This window comes from Chelonia mydas, chromosome 14 (genome assembly GCF_015237465.2).
Source record: "Chelonia mydas isolate rCheMyd1 chromosome 14, rCheMyd1.pri.v2, whole genome shotgun sequence".
In the NCBI taxonomy this organism is placed as follows: Eukaryota; Metazoa; Chordata; order Testudines; family Cheloniidae; genus Chelonia; species Chelonia mydas.
The window spans coordinates 1,075,628-1,091,220 of record NC_051254.2 but is presented as its reverse complement, the minus strand read 5'-3'; positions in this window follow the sequence as shown (position 1 = coordinate 1,091,220).

The following is a 15,593-nucleotide window of genomic DNA, read 5'->3' as shown; positions in this document are numbered from 1 at the left end:
AGTGGCGGTAACTGTGTCGATGGGAGATGCCCTCCCATTAACATAGCGCTGTCTACAGTAGGGGTTAGGTCAGTGTAACTGCGTCACTCCGGGAGGGGAAATCCACACACCATTAGACGGACATAAGTTTGGAGTGTAGAGCAGGGCTAAGGCTACGCTGGAACAGCCATGAACCAGACTGCTCTCTCACCCCCACTCGGGGCAGTGGGAACCCACAAGAGACTGAAGCATGGGACGTTATCCTACTGACGGACTGAACCGATCCTCCTGAGTCTGTGACCATGCCCCAGATGGAGAAGCCACAGCCCACTGGGAAGCGACCGGCTGGGGGGAGAATAGAACATGGTTCGACCAGTGAGTGGTCCAGGTACTGTATCATCCCGCTAGGGCCCTAAGTCAATCCCAATGGAGGGTGAGGGCCTGGGTCCACTTACCTCATCTGCCCATATCCCCATATGACATAACCCTAAGGGGCATGGAAGAGACCCTCGGGCTGGATTGAGGCCAGCTACATATAGCTCGGCCAAGGCCCCACTAGAATAAACAGGCCAGAAAGAATGGTGGAACCAGTGCCTGACCACTAGGCCAGCTGGCTCTCAGACTGGCCCAGCAAGCGCCAACCAGGGGAACCTGCAGAAGAGAAGAATGAGGCGTGATTTGATAGCTGCTTTCAACTACCTGAGAGGTGGTTCCAAAGAGGATGGTTCTAGACTATTCTCAGTGGTAGAAGAGGACAGGACAAGGAGTAATGGTCTCAAGTTGCAGTGGGGGAGGTTTAGGTTGGATATTAGGAAAAGCTTTTTCACGAGGAGGGTGGTGAAACACTGGAATGCGTTACCTAGGGAGGTGGTAGAATCTCTTTCCTTAGAAGTTTTTAAGGTCAGGCTTGACAAAGCCCTGGCTGGGATGATTTAGTTGGGGATTGGTCCTGCTTTGAGCAGGGGGTTGGACTAGATGACCTCCTGAGGTCCCTTCCAACCCTGATATTCTATGATTCTATGAACCACCCAGGAAAGGGGCAGGAGAGCATCGGAACCTGTGCAATGGAGGACGGGAGCTGGGATTAGCACTCCGCACTTATCTGGTGCTTTACTAGCACTAACCAATTCACTTCCCACCCCTCCTGGGGGCAGGCACAGGAGAGAGGGTGAAAGATGTGAAGTGAATCACATGCCACCCAGCCAGGCCCTGGCAGAGCTGCGGGTAAACTAGCACTGGGCTCCCAGGCTGCAGGGAGTCTGCGGAGCTTGCCTCGCCCCCCAGCACCCTCACAGCCGAACCTCCAGCTCTGCACCGTTTTGACGTGAGCCCCATCGCACAGAGGGGAGCAAATGAACTAAGTGACACAATTGGCAACCTAGGGATTGTCAGGCTGGAAAACCCCACCCGTCTGCCAACTCTGGCACCTCGGCTGCCACAGCAACCAATGCTGGCCACTGCAGATGGTTCAGTGCCCCAGGGTCTCCTCATTGTGCAAAACTAACCCAGGAGAGGGAAATCTCCTACCTCAGTGGCCAATGACCTCTCCCAGGCTGGTGTCCTGGGCAGCATTCGTTCTGGTGAGCCCCTGACAAACGGCCAGCTCTGTCCCGCGCAGTTCACAGAACGCACACCCGGATACCCAACCACCCCGAGGGGAAGGAACGAGCCGCCTCGCAGCTGGCCGAGGGCTGGGAGCTCTGGAAAGCTCAGAGCACAATGAGCGGGGAGTGCGGCTCCCATTACAGGAGTCCAGCCAATCGCAACAAACTCATGCACTGCTTAACGGCACTCGAGGGCGACCCAAGCCGCACCACAGCCCCTGCCTCTCTGGACGTCAGAGCCCCAAGGTCCTGAGGCAAGTTTCTCCTGGGGGGAAATGAAGGTGAAGACCGGACTGCCCTGCCCTGACCTCACTGACAGCTGGGCCCAGGGGTGAGTGGGTGGAGCGCTGATTGGCAGCCGGTTGGCCCACTCTCCCCCACTGCAAATAAAGCAAGCTGCCCAGCTGTGCTTGGGGGCTCGGGCCTAGACTGTCCTCCAGGCGACACAGGACCACACACATCCCTGCTGGGCGCATGGGCACCAGGGGAGTTGTGCCAGGAATGAGTTTCATCCAGACCTTGCTGCACTTGGCACAGGGCCTGAAGTGAGGCGCGGGGGGCAAAGCCCTTGAATTAATACCCTTTGGGCTTCTCCAGCGCCTCTCGCTGACGGGGCTCGGAAGGCTTCACCGACACCTGCATCTCCCAGCACCCAGGGGAGATATGGAACCAACGTGGGCCAAGATGTTCAGTGACTGGTGATGGGGGGGGTGTTTGAGAAAGTGAGTGCTCAGCTCTTTCTGAAAATCAGCTCGCTGAAGCTGGCACCCAGAATCCCTGGTCAGGTTTGAAAATCTTGGCCATGCAGTATAAGAATTCTCTGGCCACTAAATGTAGCCATTTCTGGGGTGGAAAGCAGCAGCTCTTCAACAGTACCCAGCAAAATGTCTCCTTCCACCAGAAAAACTGGCCGCTTGTCCAGCTCTTTGCTTTCCCTCAATTAATCCGTAGCTAAACTCAGTGCTTTAGCCCTGGCCCTGAGGACATTAGATCTCTTTAATAACCTGAGGTGAGGTACGCAGTCAAAGGCCTTTAGAAGATCTCAATAAACGACACCCATTGGCTCCCCAGTACTGTTCCCATGTGGCTCGGTGAGCGACCATCGGTGAGTACAGCACCAGCTCCCCTCACAATCCAAGGGAAGGTTAGATTAATCTAGGTGCTGTATCCCCACTCAGTCCCCTCCCTGGTTCGCCGGCTCCTAGCTCTGTTTCTCCTGGGCTTCCCTGGAGCCCCTGGGCTGCGCTCTAGCAAACCAGCAGAGACCCACAGCTTGTGAGCAATTGCCTGCTGGCTGCAGCCTGGCTGCTCTGCTGCTTGAGCCCTGAGGGGCAGGCACTGGCAGATGCACATGGCAAAGGCCCTGCCAGAGCCAAGACACCCCACTGGGAAGACTAGGCCCAAAGACGTATAGAGCAGTTGAGGCGCGTTCCTGGGGCACCATGGCCTGACCTAGGGCTCATTCACAGGAAGGGGGTGTTTGGCTGGGAGGAGGGTGGGGCCCCATTCTGCATCCCTTGTGCACATGGAATGATCCCATTAACTCCAGTGCTCCTTGCTGTGGGGGCTGCGGAATTGGGATGTGCTCCTGGACTCTCCTCGCTGTGGCATGTCACCGCACCATGCCCAATTTGCTCTGGAACACAACATGCTGGAGGTCAGCAGAGATATTCAGCACCGTCCATCTGGCTGGACAGGACGCTAACCCAGCTTGCGGGGGACCAGACTCTGCTGAGTACGAGGCACTCGGCCTAGTCTAGACCGAGCTGTAGTCAGAACAGTCAGGATCTGAGGAGCTGGGAGACTCATGCTCCCTGTCTTCGACCCAACCAGTCTGGAGAGGGAGCGTGCTTATTTCCCGGGCTCTCGGGATGGGGGGCTGTGTTCTGTCCAGGGATTCCCTAGAGCGCTACAGTAAGGACAGGGAATGTTCTTATTAGGAACAAACATTGACTCACAGTCCCTCCAACCTCCCAGTGTTCATCTTCATGGGGAGACCAGCATGCAGACCGCTCCCGAAGTCACACAATGTCCCCTGGCAACTCCACAACTGCTCACGAGGAAAATGTGACATCAGGAAAGTGGGACAGGGAACGTTAGCTTCCTGGACTGTGATTCATCAGCTAGAAGAAAAGAGGAGCACCAGGCCCATGGACTGACCAGTCCCTGGGAACCCCCAGGCATCCGTTCCGCATTATGAGAAACAGGCCTCTGAGTGGGAACTCGTGAAACGCACTGTAACTGTAACCTCCGCCTGCCTCCCAATGTCATTGTCTTCTCCACACTGTGCTGGCCGGCACAACTGGATCATAGCAGCCAGCTCGCCTAGAACTGGCAGACAAGAGCCACTGACCCATGCCTGCCAGGCTCCAGCCTCTGAAAGCAGGAAATAGATCTCTAAACACCTGGCATGGGAAGGCTGTTAGGAGGGAGAGCTCAGAAATAGCCAATGTGCAGCTCCCAAAATAGGGAGTGCGGCTCGTTTGCAGGGACGTCTGGGGAAAAAACCCACACGTCCCCAGCTCTGAGGCCTGGTGTCAGAACCTTTGTGTTCTCTCTGTCTGCCTGTGAGAATGAAATGATGCTGGGATGGGAGGCAGGCCGTTGGCTGGCCCAGCTGGTGATGTGCAGAGACCCCCTTCTGCCCCCAGGAGATTTCAGAAAGGAGAATTCCCCTTCCCTCCTCTGAGCTGGCTCCTCACTCCCCCTATTGGGAACACTGTCTGCGGGTCACAACATGAGCCACCCTTTGCAGGGGCTGGCAGCAGAGCTGGGCCTGGCAGAGCCCAAGGGCTGTGAGCAGCTCTGCAGCTGGCATGCTGAATGCAGCCAGTTTCCCGCTGCACTGGTGGGCAGAAGTGGGACTGTTCTTAATGTTTCCTCTGAATACTGTAGGGATGCCTCAGTTTCCCCTATGCATTTCTTAAGTCTCTAGGTGGTGGGATAAGGGGGTGTAATTGTTGCAAAGCAAAAGGCCAATGTATATAAATGGCCGACACTCTGTCTCCTGGCAACTGATGGCCTGGGCCCTTCCCCCCTGCAAGGTGAGAGCTAAAGGGTTGGAGAACAAAGGAATGAGGTGACCTCCTGGCCTGGGACAGGGTCAAAGCCCAGAGGAGGAGGGGCTGGAGAGAGTTTCAGTTTGGGGCTGGCTGGGGACATGGAGTGAAGTGCAGACGTGGTTGTCTGGCTCACTGCCCCCCAAAATGGACCCGGCTGAGGGGTCCTGTTCTCTGTACCTACAAGCTCTGTGTTAGACCGTGTTCCTGTCGTCTAATAAACCTCTGTTTTACTGGCTGGCTGAGAGTCATGTCTGACTGCGGAGTTGGGGAGCAGGACCCTCTGGCTTCCCCAGGACCCCGCCTGGGCAGACTTGCTGTGGGAAGCGCACGGAGGGGCAGAGGATGCTGAATGCTCCGAGGTCAGACCCAGGAAGGGGGAGCTTCTTGCCCTGGAGACAGGCTGCTCCCAGAGAGGAGACTTCCCCAGAGTCCTGCCTGGCTTCGTAGGGAGCAGTTCCAGACCATCGCCCGGGGACTCCGTGACAACTGGTCTGAGTCCTCTGACTGTAACCAAAAGAGAGAAAAGGAGCTGTCAGTGTCAGCCAGGAGCTGGAAGCCCAGGTCAAAGGGCTGCAGGAAATTACCAGGAAGTGGGCCTCACCAGCAGGAATGGACTGCAGCTTTCAATCCAGCACAGTTGGTACAACAAACCAGCCATCAGTCGTGGAGGCCGCAGCAGCCCCGGAGGCTGTCACAGAGGTGGGAAGAATGTCGCATTAAATGCCCTGGTACTGGAAACACCCCAGGCCAATGCCTGTTCTGTGCAGGGCTAGGTCATCACTTTGTCTCCGCTCCTGCGTGCTCCAGGCCCATGAGGTGCCCCACAGAGACCTGACTCTCCTTCCCCCGCCCAGCGGAGCTCGGAGTGACCCCACTGAGGTCAGCAGTACACGGCCATGCAAGGTGAGAGGAGAACTCGGCCCAGGCATCCGCAGGGAGGTTCCTGTTGGGCAGGGGCTGGTGATTGCATGCCCAGCTCCATGGCTCACATCCCCATCTGCAGTCCCTTCTCTCCTTGCCAGCTCCAGGACACACTTGCATCCCCGCAGCACTTCCCAGTAGGGCACAGGGAGGGGCTGTGCGCCGCAGGGCAGCTACTGTAAATTGTTCCACCTGCTCCTCACATGGGGATTGCTCTGGGCCAGGACCCGGATCCCAGGGAGGTCTGGGAACACTGGCCTGAGAGATCTGCTCCCTCTCCTCTGGCTCTCACTCACAAACATGCTCCTGACACCAGAGGGGCTGCTGAGCAGGGTGGGGATGGCAGAGCTGAGAGCCAGGCTGGGGTCCCTGCCAGCTCTGGGCAGAGGGGCAACTGCCTCTGGCAATGCTCTAGGATGGATTTCAGACTCTGCCTGGCTTTGGGGAAGGGGAAGGGCTGGTAACTGCCAGGTGGGCCTGGAGCCCGGAGCTGAGTGTCTCCGAGCGCAGACTGCAAACAGAGGCACGCAGGAAGCTCAGAGGCAGGCGAGTTCATCCCCAAAGAGGGACAAGCACGTTAGGCAGCTCCCGGAATCGCTCCCAAGGGCTGCTGTTCTCAGGAAGGGGCTCGGGCCGGGTGTAACGCTGGGACAGCACTCTGCACAGGAACGAGCAGCCCTTCCTGCAGGCTCAGGAAGAAGCCTCACAGCCCCAGGGCGATGCTCCTGTGGCTCTGGCGTGGGGCTGGGTCCAAGTCTCTGCTCTGCCACACGTGCCCTGTGGGCCAGTCACCCAGGCCTGGCCCGCACCCCGACACTGAGAACAGCAGCAGAGGACCCAGTTCGTCACTCAGGCCTGTGGAAAACGTCACGCCCTGGGCAGCGTGGTGAGGTCGCTCTAACCTGGGTAGATGTGGCCAGCCCGATGGAAGGAGCCTTAGCGAGCCCCTCTCCAGGGGGTGGATGTACCACAGCGATGGAGGAAGCCAGCTGTAGGAAGTGTCCACACTACAGCAGCGTCACTGCAGCCCCACAGCCATTCCCTCAGCTCCCCAGCTGTGCCCGGCTCCGCCACCTGGCTTGTCTATTTCGACTGTGTCCCTCTGTGGGCAGGGCCCAGCGCAAGGGGCCCTGGTCTCAGTCAGGGCCTCTGGGTGCTGCTGGAATAAACACCATCCGCACAATAACACAAGGCTGAGCCGTGACTGGCAGGGGGCCGCTCTCGAGGTCAGGAGCTGGGCTAGGGACTCCATAGGAGTGGGCCTTGCTGGGCACATGCTGCGGGAACCTGCCTTCCCCCCTCCCCCATCCCCACCCCACCTCCTGCTCAGCCTTTCAGGGAACTGAGCACTTTTAGCAGAAGTGTGAGCACACACAGGGGGAGGGCCGCTCCACGCCAGGGCTGATGTGTATTTTGGGACAGAGAAGCTGCTAATAAAAAGTCCTGTTTATGTTTCCATAGTAACTCATTGCTGTGGCTCTGTCTCCAGTGAGCGCTACGTAAACTCCTAAAAGGAACCAGCCAGCTGCAATTCCTCAGTTGTTCCATCAGAGCAGTTCCTCGCGGAGCCTCCTCTGCCCAGACCTTCCCTTCCGGTCTGAGACACATGATGTCACTGCTTGCCCCTCCAGCGTCTCCCTGGGCTTTCCAGCTGCTCTGCCCGCTGAGCCAGGCAGAGTCTGGGCAGCGCTGGCAGGGCTGGGATCTTCGCCGACTGGTCCCAGTGGAGAGGGGCACCCAGCTCAGCGTAACTGACAGGCTGGCCCAGATGGGCACTGCGGCAGGGCCCATCCCTGTGGAGCTCACTCTTTGCCGAGCAGCCATTGTAAACAGCAAGTGCGTGGACATCCCAGTCCAGAAGAGACCCTACGGCCCGGGTGGGTAACGTGCCAGTTGGCTGCTTAAAGCCCGCCATTGGCAGGGCTGAGCTGAGGTGCAATGGTGCCAAGCGTTAGGGACAGCATTCCCTGGTGGGCACAGCGTGTGGGCAGCAGGGATGAGGGCTCACGGTGCTGGGGCGCAAACCCCAGTCACGGGCTCTGAGGCGATGAGAATGGGGCTCCAAAGGAGCTGGGACTGCTCCATACAAGCTACTGGCCTCGAGCAGACACTGTCTACCGCCAGAACAACTGTGTGGCTGGATACCCCTGTCCGTCTATCTCCACACTGTCCGTTTGGCTGGCTCTCGTGCAAGCCAGGGCCTGCATTTTTCAAACCTGGCACCTAAAACTGCGCACACAAACTTGGTGTTTCCACACGCACAGGGGAGCAATCCCTGCCCAGCCGCAGAGCTGATGGGATCTGCAGCCCACCTTGCCGCTCCATCAGGGTCTCTGGGTCTGACGGCTGCAACAGTCAGGCCAGCCAAAGGCCAGAGATTTTAGAAGCAGCCCTGAAAAATCCCCCAAAGCCTGAATCACTGGGCAGGAATTACATGCGCACGCACGCACACAAACCACCCCACGCACACACACACATGCATACAAACCACCCCACACACACAGACACACACACAAACCACCCCACATGCACAAACCTCTTCACACGCACACACACAAACCATCCCACACACACACAGACACGCCCACAAACCACCCCATGCACACACATACAAACACACAGGAGCTCAGGATTTTTACAGCTAGCTCCCGTATTCAGGTTGAAGCTGAGGGATGGGGCAGTTGCACGCTTGTGGGAGGCCTGGTCAGTTTACAGAGCCAGACAGGATTGCTTAGGGTTGCCAGCACTCCAGGCTTGTCATGGAGTCTCCAGGAATTAAAGATCAATCTTTAATTAAAGATTATGTCATGTGATAAAACCTCCAGGAATACGTCCAACCACAATTGGCAGCCTGGGCTTGCTTAGAGCCAAGCTGTGTTCATCCTCGGTCCCTGCCTGCCCGGTCTGTCGGGCATTAGCTATTCACCGGAGCCCAGAAGCCAATACAACCTAGCGACTAACATCTGGGAAAGCAATGGGGGGGCCTCTACCCCTCCCCCCATGCCAGCAACGCTAGGGCATCCCAGGCAGTCGGGGGAACGGCCTAGGGGGCAGCCAGCGCCGCAGGGGAGGTTCTCTGCACCGCCAGGGACAGGAGAATACACAGGGGTGGGGGAGGGTGTCCCCTGCCCTGCCTGAGTGCCCGCTGGCTGGGCTGGGCTGTCAGGGGCGCGGGAAGGCCCTCATGCTCACTGCCCTACCTGGGCCTCGTGGGATGCTCTAGCTCCTCACCCCTCCACGTTCCCCCAGGGCCTCTGCCTCAGCCTGGGCGAGCCCCTTGTCCCGGAGGTGGAAGAGGACTTGGGAAGGGAGCCGCTAGGAACAAGGCCCCGCTTCCCCCTCGGGCGTCTGGGTCCCACTATCCGAGGCTTCAGTCCCTCAGACACAGGCAGAAATTGCCCAGCTAACGGAGACGCCACTGCAGAATCCTCCCTCCACCGGGGCTTCTCGGGAGGCCCTGCTAGAACTGGGGCTAGCTTAGGACCCCGCTCCAGGGGGGCGTGCGGACAGCCCCTGTTTAAACTTGCCGAGCGCAGCCAGTGACCTGCTCATGGGTGCTGCACGCCAGCTCCTGACAGCACCCTCTGGCCAGCTCATGACTTCATCACCCTGTCACGGAGCGTGGGGGAGTCCGGGGCCTGCACCCCTCTTCCTGGGATTCACCGTGACTCTCAGCCAGCCAGTAAAATGGGAGGTTTATTGGACCACAGGAACACAGTCCAAAACAGAGCTTGTGGGTACAACCAGGACCCCTCAGACAAGTCCTTCTGGGGGGCAGGGAGCTTAGACCCCAGCCCTGGGGTTCCCTGCGTTCCACCACCCAGCACCAAACTGAAACTAAACCCCCCCCCCCCCCAGCAGGCCCCCTCCTGCAGCCTTTGTCCCTTTCCCAGGCAGAGGTGTTACCTCCTCCTCCCCCTCCTGGCTCAAGTTACAGGCTCTCAGGTATCCCATCCCCAGGGCACATTCCCAAGTCAATGCACCCATCTCTTGGGTTTCTGTGTATGTCTTAAAGCCCCAGTGCCGGAACCAACAGCCTGCAGGAGACCTGCAGCTCCTGACAAGAGTCTGTTTCCGCTTCTCATGCTTGCAAAGAAAAACTTGACAAGAGGATGTAAGTGCCCTGACACAAGCACCCTGTGATGCCCCGACACGCGCATACCCTATACGAGTGCCTCGATGCCAGTGTACCCTGAGACCCCCCAAAGCGACCCTCCCGGACATGCCCACCCCGATGCCAGTGTGCCAGTGCCCCCGACATGAGGCCCCCAACTTGAGTGCCCCAAGCCCCCAACGCCTCTGATGGGAGCGCCCCCCCGACAGCTCACACACCATGGCACAAGGAAAACATCCCCCACCTTTCCTGTTTTTTAAAACAATCTAATGCAATTTCCACAGTATGCATCCGATGAAGTGAGCTGTAGCTCACGAAAGCTCATGCTCAAATAAATTGGTTAGTCTCTAAGGTGCCACAAGTCCTCCTTTTCTTTTTGCGAATCTAATGATTGTGTGGCTTGCCTCTCAAAGTCTGAGCTCGAGGCATGTCCCTGCTGGAGGAAACCCTCCTTGTGTGCATCATGCATGCAGGAGGCTATAAAGGGAACTAACTGCTGGGCAATGTGACAGCAGTGAATGGGGGAGGTCCAGGCCCCATCTAACCCCACCCAGGGTGCTTGCGTAGGGTCATGCCAATCTCATGCTGACATCACAGGGCTTCCCATCTGACAAGCAGCCCTGGGCAAGATGGCTGGAGGACCTGGGGGCTTATGCCCGCCCCTGTTGCAGCCCCCTGGGCCCTGCTCCACTACCACAAAGGGCTGGAAAGCCAGGCGAATCTTGTTACCTGGAATTTCCCTGACCTGTCTTGTGCCCTAACTCAGGGGGAGGAACAGGGAGCGACATCAGTCAATTTAAAAGAGCAAGCAGGACCCCCTCGACAATCCTCCGGAAAGGCCAGGGCTCTGTGTCACCAGTGTCACGGAGGCCTCTGTCTCTGTGGGAGCAATGTGCGTGTCTTGGGCCTCTGGCTGCTGCGTGTCAGGGCAGCCATGCCAGCTGTTCTGAGGGACATGTGGGATCCAGTGGAAACATGAAGACAGATGCCACTGGAAAACTCAGATGCTCCCTGACTCAACAGGACCCACAGGGAGCCGTGCCAAGCCACACTGAGGAAGAGAGCAGATCCTCCCTGCTCCAGCTGGAGGGCTTGGGTCAGGGACTAGGACTTCCCTCCTGTCCCATTCACTGAACAAAATCACCCACCCCCCTGTGTTATCAAAGGTACAGCAATGCCTGGCCTCACGCCAACAATCCCCCTTCTCGGGCCAGCCTGGCTCTCAGCCAGCCAGCTTCCCACAGCCCCGGCCAGGAGAGATGGCAAGTGCCCTGCTCCTGGGGAAAGCGTTGGGGTCTCAGGCCTCAGGGTTACATGCCAGCAGAGTCGGCCCCTCCAGCACAGAGTGACTCCAGCCTGGGCTGGCGCTGGGTCAGGACTGACTCCTGGGCCAAGGCGCTGCCTCCAAGCTGAGCCTGGAGTGTGGGGCAGGATAGGAAGATAACTGCGTCCTCACGGAACAGCTCAGCCCAGGAGCAGGATAGCGGAGCGCCTGAGTCGAACCTGAACCCCCCCGGTGTACTCCCCCGGCAGGAGAGAGTGAGACATGGGGGAGCCCCTGGGGGGCAAGACACTGTTCCCTAGCAAGTGCCGAGAGCATCAGCCCTTTGCAGGTGCCCCGAGCCCGACAGGCCCTTGCATCTCCTCCACACAGAGGGCAGCAGAGGTGGCCCCATGCCTGACTGGGCAGCTGATTCCAACCCCCCGGCCAGGCCCTCTCACTACAGCTCTTCAGGGCAGGCAAAGACACAGGGACCTAGGCCTTGGTGGTCCCTACATGGTGCACAGCGGGGAGTGCCAGACTCACATCCAAGTGTGTGCGTGCGCAGAAGCCACACCTGGCACCAGTGAGGCTAAGCTCTAAGATGGCCCTCGGCCCTGAGGGCCAGCCCCCTGCCCAGCCACCCACTTCCTGAGCACAGTCCTGCTGCAGCGTCCCCGGCACTTTGCCACCCCCGCCCGCTACGGCCACGCATTGCACTGGGCAGGAGCCACCCACGGGCCGGGGCTTAGCATTTCCCACTGAGCGTCCAGCTGCCAGGCAGGGCCCTTCCCTGCCCACAGCACAGGCCTTACTTCTGGGAGACCTGGCGAGGCCCAGGGGCTTCCAAGGGGCGCCTTGATGCGGTGGGGGGGGTTCCTCCACCGCCCACCTGCCCCAAATGGTGGTGCAGGCTGGGCATCCCACTGCCTGCTACATTCTCCTGCTCCCTGGACTGGCCTCCTGAGGCACCGGCCATGTTTCCCTGCCCCCAGAGCGGTGACAGCAGCCCCTGGAGACATGGGCAGCAACATCCCCAGCAGCGGCAGGCAGGAGCCTTCTCCAGCCAGGGCTCCAGACCTGGCTTGAGCGGCTCACCCAGAACCCAAGGGCTGCACCTGGTCTGCACCCAGGGGCCAGCTCCCCTCACTACAGGCCTCATGGTGCCAATCTCCAGCAGTGGAGCAGCACCCAGGGGTGCCACCTGCACCTGGCTCTGCTGCACTGGCATGGCAGGGTACTGGGCCCCATCGCTCGCGGCATGCCCTGCCCCGGGGTTGTCCCCCTGCTGGGGGCCCAGCTTTCAGCCCCTTACCAAGACAGATGTTTAGGAGGAGAAAAGCAATCCCATTTGGCTTCCATGGAAATGGAGGAAGTTTTCCTCCCAGCAACAGAAGCTGGAACCCAAAGAAAGTCTTTACGTTTCAGATGATCGGTTCAAACAAAGCCAAGTTGTCGTGCCAACAGGAGCCGCAGGCTGTCACTGCAGACCCCCGCCCTCCCGATCAGGCGACACTGCCAATGGGGAAGAATAAGAAACAACAAGAGCAGCAATGGGCTCGGCTCACAGAACCGCTCAGGGATGGGGAGCTCTTCAAACCGACCCCCCATGGTCATTCCTCCCATCTCTGGCATGGCTGTCCCAAGGGGATGCCAGCGGGCACTAGCCTGGCACATGCTGGTCAGATGATCAGCCAGGCCAACGCCACGGTGCAAACACAAACTCTGCCACTGTATTCAATGGACGGCCTGGTGCGACTGGAGAGACTCTTCAAGGAACTCTGCTCCCATTCCCTCTGCGCGATCCCGTCCCCTCAGACCCTGTCCCATCCCCTCCACACCATCCCTGACCCGTCCCCTCAGACCCTGTCCCGTTCCCCTCCACACCATCCCTGACCCGTCCCCTCAGTCCCTGTCCCGTCCCCTCCACACCATCCCTGACCCGTCCCCTCAGACCCTGTCCCGTCCCCTCAGTCCCTGTCCCGTCCCCTCCACACCATCCCTGACCCGTCCCCTCAGTCCCTGTCCCGTCCCCTCCACACCATCCCTGACCCGTCCCCTCAGACCCTGTCCCGTCCCCTCCACACCATCCCTGCCCCGTCCCCTCAGACCCTGTCCCGTCCCCTCCACACCATCCCTGACCCGTCCCCTCAGTCCCTGTCCGTCCCCTCCACACCATCCCTGACCCGTCCCCTCAGTCCCTGTCCCGTCCCCTCCACACCATCCCTGACCCGTCCCCTCAGTCCCTGTCCCGTCCCCTCCACACCATCCCTGACCCGTCCCCTCAGTCCCTGCGCTGTCCCCTCTGTGTTCCCTCCACACCAACCCTGCCCCATCCCCTCAGTCCCTGTCCCGTCCGCTCCACACCACCCCTGCCCCGTCCCCTCAGTCCCTGTCCCGTCCCCTCCTCACCATCCCTGACCCGTCCCCTCAGTCCCTGTCCCGTCCCCTCCACACCATCCCTGACCCGTCCCCTCAGTCCCTGTCCCGTCCCCTCCACACCATCCCTGCCCCGTCCCCTCAGTCCCTGCGCTGTCCCCTCTGTGTTCCCTCCACACCACCCCTGCCCCGTCCCCTCAGTCCCTGTCCCGTCCCCTCCTCACCATCCCTGACCCGTCCCCTCAGTCCCTGTCCCGTCCCCTCCACACCATCCCTGACCCGTCCCCTCAGACCCTGTCCCGTCCCCTCCACACCATCCCTGACCCGTCCCCTCAGTCCTTGCCTGCCCTGTCCCCTCTGTGTCCCCTCCACACCACCCCTGCCCCATTCCCTCAGTCCCTGCCCCGTCTGCTCTGTGTCCCCTCCACACCATCCCTGCCCTATCCCCTCAGTCCCTGCCCCGTCCGCTCAGTCCCTGCCCCATCCCCTCTGTGTCCCCTCCACACCATCCCTGCCCTAACCCCTCCACACCATCCCATCCCCTTTGTGCCATCCCTGCCCCGTCCCCTGTCCTCTCCTCCCTATCCTGTCCCCTGTATCTCCTCCACCCCACGCCATCCCTGCCCCATCCCCTCTCACTATCCTGTCCCCTCCATCCCCTCTGCACCATTCCTGCCCCCTCCATGTCATCCTGGCCCCTCCGCCCCTCACCACCCATCTCCTCTCTCACCGTCAGCTGGGCAGGCCCCCAGTGTTAGCAGGGTTGGGCAGTACGCTACTGCTGTCTCTCTGGGGATGCTGGCAGGAAGCTGCAAACTGCCTTACCCCTGTCATGTCCAGCTCAGTGCCAAGTATCCTCTGCCACTTTCTATTTGGCACCCGGGGCCTTTGCAGCTGAGCACCTGCTACTAGGAGCATGGAGGCGAGAGCTCCAAGGTCCAGCAGAGCAATAAGCAGGGCTAGACCCCAGTCCGCAGCTTCCCCCCCGGCCCCACAAACAGGCAGGCCCAGCCCCTAGACCAAGGCACTAGGGTATGGTGAGGCAGTGGTGCTGGGGCCCGCACTTCAGGCTGGCCCACACAAGGATGGAGCCTCGCGGGCACTGAAACCATTTCTGGTGCCCATCGGCCAAGGGTGTGGATACCTTGGAGAGGGCTCAAAGAAGAGCCACGAGACTGACTGAAGAACACCTGGTTTAGTGTTAGTCTCTAGGAACTCCGTCTATTTCGCATCACAAAGGGAAGGTTCAGGGTGACTTGATCCCGGTCTGTGAGTACCTACTTGGGGACAAATATTTCATAACAGGCTCTTCAGCCAAGCAGAGGAAGGTCTAACATGACCCAGTGGCTGGCAGCGGAAGCCAGACAAATTCAGACTGGAAATACGGTGTAAATTTTTATCAGTGAGCGTAATCACTGGGACAATTTACTGGCGGTCCAGTGATTCTCCATCACTGACCATTTATAAAGCAGGGTGGGATGTTTTCTAGAAGCTCCGGGCTAGGAATTGTTTTAGGGACGTTCTCTGGCCTGTGCTATACAGCAGGGCAGACTGGGTCCTTTCTGGCCTTGGAATTTGTGAAACAAAATGCCCCCACGCCCCCTCTTCCCCAGATCTCGCAAGTGTATCTGACCTGGCCATGAGTGAGTGCAGGCTGGTGTGTCACTGGCTGACACTCAGCGCCTGGCTATCCATTGCCCTGCACCTGGTGTCGCTGTCTCCATCAGCACAAAGGGATCATGCGATGCCACCACTCGGATCAGGCTTGGACACTGCATGGGGCACTCACTTGGCACTGCTGGAAATGACAACACATGGTGCACAGCAAGGGAGACCTGGGGCTGAAGGTTCCTCCCCCAGAGCGGGGCAGGGGCAAGGTCCTCTGTCCTGACCAGGTCACAGGCTGCAGCCAAACTCACGCTGCTCAGGGACAGGAGCAGGGCTGGGATCTCAGCCAACTGCCTTATGTCTGAGAAACAGCAGGGGAGGGGAAGCAGTGCCCGCTCCTCCCTGAAACTGAGCCCTCTTGGCCAGCAGACAAGGCTCCTCCCCTGCGCAGGTGGCCCTGGGTGGAACTCTTGCCGGAATATCCCCAGGTGCTTTCCACCTGCTCTCGCTTCCCAGGCCGTCTCACAAGGGCAGCTTGGTTATGTGGAATAAACAAGGCACATCAGAACACAAGCCAACCCTCACTCCCCACCCAGCCAGCCTGAGTGCCAGCCACGCTGCTGTCTGGGAGCTTTTATAAACGCAGTGAAAAAGGCTAAAACAGA